Genomic DNA, 8521 nt, shown 5'->3' with positions numbered 1-8521 from the left:
AACCTTGTTCTCATGACCCAAGAGCAAGTGCAGGCATACACTGGTTGGCTTAAATCCTACCTTGACGTCCGTGATTTACAGCATTTCCGAAATCCTGTGGACAATTAAGAGGTTTGTGGACCTAATTCTGTAACAGAAACTCATGACAGGTAAATAATAAATCAGTATCAATTGAACCTGGAAACAGATGCATTGATCAGCGAGTCCACCTGATTTTTATGAACCTTGATACTAAATGGACTTAATGTAGATTGCAGAAGCTTTCATTCTGTAAAATAATCTACCCACCTTTCTGAGACTTTGATGCCAATTTTGAGGTCTGTGGACCTATAAGGTATGTACGTCAGGTAAATAATAAATCAGTATCAATTGAACCTGGAAACAGATGCATTGATCGGCGAGTCCACCTGATTTTTATGAACCTCGAGTACATCAGTGCGAAAAATGTATATATATATATATATATATATATATATATATATATATATATGCAGTTGTTGTAAATAGCAGTTTTATTGTTCTTCAGATATTGTAAATAATATACACTTATTTTATTATTACTCTCAATGTTGTATGCTGACTCTCTGTTATGTAATTATTAAAGGTTTTAATAAAAACTTATCTTTTTCATAAACCCATTTAATATCAATCATTCAAATTTTGGCTCTCATGTTATTATTAACCTTAAGTTTTTACTTCACACAATCCAAAAAAAAAAAATTACTTGAATTACATGTAATGCATTAAGAGAATTACACAATTTGAATTTATTTAATACTAATAATAATGCTTTGATTAGATAATGTACAAGAAAGTGGTAGTTAAAACAATTATGGGGGTCACTATTCATGGTGTAGAAGGTAATTTGAAAACAGCAAAATAACAACTTTATTATTTTCAATGGATCCATAATAATAAAAAAATTCAGCACAGCATGAAATTCTGATTGGCAAGACATTCTTGAAAACTTTGGTTTAAAACTTTTGTTTTCACCTTTTGAGCACTGACCTTTTCTTCATTATTGTTCAGGCCAAATAAAAACATGTGTGGTTACAGTTAAACGACAGTCCATAATTTTTACCCCCGACCCTCAATTATCTTTTTCTTCGGTTTTTAATATTTCCTAAATTCGTTACCATATACAAATAAAATACATGCCTTTTTCAAGATTTTCTTTTATGAGAAGGGTTAACTTTATTTACCACTATATATAGGTTTTTGGCCCATTTTCCTTCAGGTGAAGCTTTAAGTTCTTTCATAGCCAATATATAGATACCGCTCAAATGCTAAGCTGTAAACACTTACAACAGGCCATCTAACGTTAGACAGAGAGTGACATAGAACTAAAAAAAAAATGCTTAAATACACAACTGAGCTATCACCCTACTTATTTTTGAAACAGTAAAAAAGATTTAAAAACTTGGAAGGGTTTGAAAACTGTAACCTGGGTGAAATATGACATGATTTTGGCAAATGCACTGATTTTGTTCTGCATTTTTATTTTTTAAAAATATATATATAAGTCTTAGAATTGTAAACACTAGGGTGATCCCTACCAATTTTGATAAATATATGTAAATGGTATATGCAAGGAAGTGACAATAAAAGGAAACTGTTTCCATCTTAAGTCTATAATAAAAAGGAAATTAAATATCATTCCTACACACCAACACGTACTATATTTCAAGGGATTGTAACTGAAACCACACATAGTATTTTATTTCGTCTCTTCATTTTGGCTTTCTATAACATTTATTTTTATTCATTCCAAATTAGATCATACTTTTTACATTAAGCACTGAAATTTTTTAAAGCTTCATTATAATTGTTAATGTTTTGTTTTTACTTACTAAGAAAATTTCAGGACTTTATTTTTCATTTGGGTTTAAATTTTTATTCAAAATTATGGCTCATATGAGGATACCTCCACGTGGTATGAGCTGGGCAATGATGTCACAAAATTACCTTCTTTCTTAGTCTTATTAAAAGAAGTGACATTAGCAGACATCCTCGTATTGTAAATATATATCTGTATCTAGTTTAAAAAGAACGCACTTTCACATTATGACCCCTGGTCTACTTTTTTGGGGATTGACAATGTTATGGTTTTGGCAATTATTTAATTAAGGAAATCAGAGGTCATGATTTGAAAAAGCTTGAATCTACAATACCTGAGAATGATTCCATATTAATAAGACTGATCACTGTTTGTAAACAAATTCCTTCATTCCTCCTAGCTAAAACTAAATTGCCCATTGCCAATTGTGTTCCTCACTTACCCCTGGAGGGTTAAGATTTGAGCAAACTGCTTCACTACTTGAAGATGCTTACATATAACTATGAATAATCATGACTTTGCTGTTCTTGAGAAAAAGATTTTTACAGTTTCTTCCTATGTATTTGTATGTAAAACTTTGATCCCCTATTGTGTCCCATTCAACACCCGGGGGCCATGATTTGAGCAAACTTGAATCTGCAACTATGTCAGGAAGCTTTCATGTAAAACTCTGCTTTTCTAGCTCAGTGGTTTTTGTTGAGAAGATTCTTAAAGATTTATTCTATATATTTGTATGTAAAACTTTGACCCCCTACTGTGGTCCCATTCAACACCCGGGGGCCATGATTTGAACAAATTTGAGTCTGCAATATGCCAGGAAGCTTCAATGTAAATTTTAGCTTTTTTGGCCCAGTGGTTCTCGAAGATTTTTAAATGAAACCCACCCTATTTTTGCATTTTTATGATTATCTCCCCTTTGAAAGGCTCATGGCCCTTCATTTGAACAAACTTGAAAGCCCTTTACCCAAGGATGCTTTGGGCCAAGTTTGGTTGAAATTGGCTTAGTGGTTCTGGAGAAGAAGTCGAAAATGTAAAAAGTTTAGACAGACAACGGACAACAGGTGATCATAAAAGTTCACTTGAGGTTTAAGCCGGTTTTGCTATTTTGATATATAGCCTATCAAACTCCAGTAAGATGAGGGTGATACCAGACAGTCCAGTTCCAGTTCACCATGACGATGCAACAGATAGGATATTGACAGAGTTGTTGCTAGACGGTAGGGTTCTAATTATTGTATTATATTGAACTTTTCGCCGAAATTTTCAAGCGATGCAGCTGATAAAAACGAAAACCAAGATGGCGGCGTGGTATACCTTGTCAATATTATGTTTACAGGAAGACATTTTTTTTTTATTATAAATATTTAAAACTTCGAGTGCCTGTGACCTGATGTTATTAAAGAACAGACGTAGCTCAAAAATTCCAAATTCACATGAAATTATGCTACTCTACAGATTACTTCGAAAAAAATGTATAATTCAAATCCAACAAAAAAATCAACAGACCAATTGAAATGGATCACAGATTAAAATGTATCACAATGAGCGAAATTGGGATGTTTTGGAGAATTGACTAATTCAATGCAGAAAGAATTAAAAGGATCAGTAAATGATGTCATAATACTTGCCCTTTGACCTCTAAATATCAAGGCTCTACCATATAGAAATTTCATGCAAATGATTATGCACATTTTTACTGTATGCTCGAGAATGTCCAATATATAGAATGTTCTCTATTCGTTTTTCACAGGGTAAATAATTCATATTGTTCATTCCAAAGATAATTGATTATTGCATTAGTATAAATTTTCTTCTGGCATGTTTTCAAAGAGATGAATTTAAACTAATTTCATGTGTTTTGAACTACGTGAAGTAAATTATTTTAATGGGATATAAACTCCACATCTCCATTCTTAACATTAATTCAACATAAATTATCCACTTTTCAAATACTGAATGTCTGATATCATCATTGAAAAACACTAGATATATCTATAGATATGATGTTTACCTAGAAATGTAAACCTGAGTCGGTCAAAAACAGGCACCTATCTTCTTAGTCAGGTTAGTGTTACATAACCATGATAAGTTTATTGGATTGGCTAGTTGTGCTTTGTGCTCATTTAATTACAAATGAAAATTTAGTCATGGGGCTTGGATTATTCTGACCACAAACTATGTCGAAAATCTGCTTTAAATTCATAAGTAATTGCGCAAAAAATTAAAACTAAATACCTAAGCATTTCAACACCTACATAAAAATATTTCATTGATATAGCTGATGGCTTTTCGATATTAAAAAAACACAATAGAGGAAATTCGAGTCACAACTTTCTTTTGAATTAATTAAACTGGTACAGTGTGATCATGATTCGCATTTATTCATACTAGCAATTAAATCATAGACAATAAAAACAATATTATTTACTTTTTCTTTTTAAACCACTATCTTACTTTCAAGGTATTGTTATCATAATCATAATGATATAAATCAGTCGAGACTCGATCGCTCGAGTACAGGACGACATTGGTGGGATGCCGATCTCGATGATTCTTGCATGTAAAATGAATAATTATTAGTAAGTTTCTGTTGATATTTTTGCTAAAGGAGCTGCACTAGTTATATAATTTAATATATTAGTTAAAATGCACGTCGTCTTAGTAAAATATGTGCATAAATGAAGTTCATATGCCGATCACAATTTCAGGTGAAGAATTAAAAACCAAAGCATTTTCTGGTTTTTAAAACAAAATAATTCAATAATACCAATTGTTTTATTGTCTTTTGTTTTTTTTTCATCACCAAACTTCACATTAATTGCTGATTACAACCATATAAAATGTTTACAATTACCTATGGGTCGAATTATGCGAGCGTCGAACAGCAAGGCTACCGCTATATTTAGAGCGACCCTGAGCACCAGCGACCGCGATCACCGCTACACCGTTATGAATCGTCTGCTTTACAAGATCGATAACATGACGGAGCAAGTGGCGACTTCTGATCTGGTAAATATTAATGAAATTGAACTGCGTTATATGGGGCTCAGTCAACGAGTGCGTTTTACATGTAGATGAAGAGGTGTTGAACTTTTTACTCGATATTGAAATGGAGCCGAGTTGCATTCCACCGTTCTAACGACCCAATCAGTGTTCAACGTCTCCTCCAACGCAATGCAGCATAAATCCAGTCACCACTTATTATCTTCCTTTATATTAAATTCAGTTTTTAAGCATTCACCTTTAATTTGGCGTATAATCCATTTAAATCTGCACAGTAACTGTTCCTGACCTGAACGCACAGCCATGTTGTTTTGTTGTTTTCATTCTTACATATATGTATTACTACGCACCATTTCAAAAACGTTAATTCAAGCTTTTTGTTGGGAGAAACTTTTTGTTTTTCTATCTTAAAAACATAATTAAATGATAAGAAATTAAACTTATAATTCTTTGTTTGATGCATGTATCAAACGAAACAATGGACGGAAAACTTTTTCATCAATGCGCTACGCGCATTGATGAAGTTTTCCGTCCAATGTTTCGTTTGATACATGCATCAAACAAAGAATTATAAGTTTCATTTCTTAACTCAAAGTTAGAGAGATATCTTCTGAAAAGTCTATGCAATAAGGATATATCTTTTTCCTTTAAGTAGATGTCTTTATCGGGTAAGAAATATACATTTTTGTTAAAGACATATCTCTCTACCTTTAATTTCAAGAGATTTCTCTCTATGTTAAAGGGGTCGCTTTGTTTTAATAAGTAGTAAAACAGGTTGTCATAGAAATATGTCATTTAGTGTTTGATACTATAACGCAAATTATCACATGGGAGGTGAAGATAACAAACAGTGATAAATCTCATAACTCCATTCGCACTGGTAAGTGCGAAAATTTCCCAGTTTATTTGCGGAAGGTCTCTTCCCAGGTACATTGTATCTGGGTTCTCTCCTCCACCAATAAAAAAATGGGCTCCACCATTTAGCTGAAAAATTGTTGAGTGTGGCGAAAAACAGCAGAACAATCAATCATAACTCCTATAAGGAATACAAAATAGATAGTTGCGCAAACACGGACCCCTGGACACACCAGAGGAGGGATAAGGTGCCTATGAGGAGTAAGCATCCCTTGTTGACCGGTCACACCCGTCGGGAGCCCTATATCTTGATGAGGTAAACGGAGTTATTTGTAGTCGAAATCAGTATGCCAAGAACGGTCTAAAAATCGGTATGAAATGCCTCAGACAGCATTTGACCCAAAGATAACTTTTATTAGCTGACTAGATAGTTATAACGACCATAGAATTTTCGAAATGCTGACTTTAAATGAGAATGTTAAAACCCCTGTACCATCAACTTGTTTGTCAATAGCTTGTCTCGATTTAAAAACTGACCATTCGCAGAATAACGTCTTGTATATCGAATCAGTTGCGTCATATAAACACCATAATCAGGTGAGATTGGAATATTGCAACATGAATATGGGAAGTTAACGATGGAGAAGTTCAAATCACCCCGTTTGTACATAGTTGAGTTGTTAGTTTGCCTTTAATATTTACTTTTAATAGAATATCTAAGAATAATGCAGAAGTGGTCGACTCTATGGTGTCTTTTATTTCGAGTTCCCAGGGATATATCTGATCACCAAAGACCACGAAGATATTGTCAATGAGGAAGCCTAGCTTATTTTTTTTTTATTTCCACTTCAGAGTACTTATGCGTAGAATCAGAGTGGTGTTTAAGAAAATATTTTTTTTTTGGATGACCGATCACTAAATATGAATATTTCCATTTGACAATATTGATATATCTATTCGAGGAATACTATGGCCATTCAGCACAACATGATGCATGATATGCTGTGCTCAATATAATGATACCATATTCATCATGATACATGTAATGATGTACATACAAAAATAACTATATTGTTGAATACAACGACCTGCTAAAACGGATAGCATTTGTAACATGATAATTGATAGAAATAATACAGTAATACCAATTTTGTCTCCTGCAACTGTCATGAAGCAATGGCCGATGTGTGCTGAGTAATCCACAGCCATTCCAATGGCAATGACCAGATTATTATAAGACAGAATGTTGATGGACATGCCCCAAAGGTGCATAATGCCAGCCACACCCACCTACTTCAGAAGCAATCTTACAGTCTTTACAAACAATATCCTGTTACATAACAGAATTTGTCAAAAGATTCGTCCAGTGAAACGTGTATATATTTCACTAATAAAGAAATGATACACACTGACCAACTTCAACTCCTCTACGGTTATTAAAAATATTTCTAAGAATTTTAAACGGGATCGAAGTTCATTTAATTATGACAGAACTAAAAGCTAAAAGACAGCATAACAAATGCTAAATAGAATCATTTTCATGAAAGGTGAATATAATGAACAGTGATAAATTTTATAACTCCTATAAGCAATACAAAATAGATAGTTGGGCAAACACGTAGTTTTATCTACCACATGTATTTTATATATCTGATGTTTACATTTCGTTAAAGGAGTTTAAAGTATGTATCTGTAATATACTAAACAGAATATATGTCTGTAATATACTACCCAGGGTCATAATGACACAGGTAACGACTAAGATACTGGTCCAAAGATTGGTTATCAGGATCAGAGTGAGTAAAAATACACACACTGAAGCCAGGCTCACGTTTCTCAATAACTCACTCTTAATCACCTGTTCAAATTAGATCAATATGAATATAGTACATACAACAATGTGCTCTCAATCACATGAAAGGCAAAGATAACGAACAGTGATCAATCTCATAACTCTTAAAAGCAATACAAAATAGAGTTGGACAAACACGGACCCATGATATACCAGAGGTGGGATCCGGTGCCTAGGAGAAGTAACATCCCTTGTCGACCGGTCACATCCGCCTTGAGCCCTATAACTTGATCAGGTAAACAGAGAGTTATTTGTAGTCAAAATCAATGTGCCAAGAATGGCCTAAAATCGGTATGAAACACCTCAGACAGCATTTGACCTTGTGATAGGCTGTATAGGCAAACTAGATCATCATAATGACAATAGAATTTGCGAAATGCATTTTGCAATGCTATTACTTCCACCCTCTTCCCTTGTTGGCCTCAATATCGAAAAGATTTAATTTTCACTACATTCAACTTATTACTATGAATATTTGCAAACTTACTCACAAGATTCTTTTTTTTTTTTTTTTGCACCAAAGTAACTTTTCCAATATGATTTAGTTCTCACAACTATAAAGAGATTTACAGTAGGAAAATTTACAATATCATCAACTGTGTATAAAACACTATGTATATTATTTATAGATATTCACTGATAAATACAAAAACAACAAGTGCCATCATCCGTTGTAGACTGTGGACAAAGGCGATATCTATGTGTCCAATCAGTCAGAATATGACCCTAGTTGTCTGTATTCCTGTATTTTATTATCTCACTTTGTTAGCCTCCCATTCTAGATACTTTCTGGAATACGGAAAGCATTCTGTCTCAGGAAAAATCCCTTTCACTAATTCCACCGTAGCATCCATAGCCACACTTTCATCTGCGACAGTATCAAATATCTTGTGTTGATATGAAATGTACGTTGTCTGTAAAATAGATATCAAAGAAGTGTGGACCACTCTTCCAGGTGTATTGGTAAAGAGGCA

Source organism: Ostrea edulis, chromosome 3 (assembly GCF_947568905.1).
Source record: "Ostrea edulis chromosome 3, xbOstEdul1.1, whole genome shotgun sequence".
Lineage (NCBI taxonomy): Eukaryota > Metazoa > Mollusca > Bivalvia > Ostreida > Ostreidae > Ostrea > Ostrea edulis.
Note: the sequence above shows the minus strand (reverse complement) of the source record.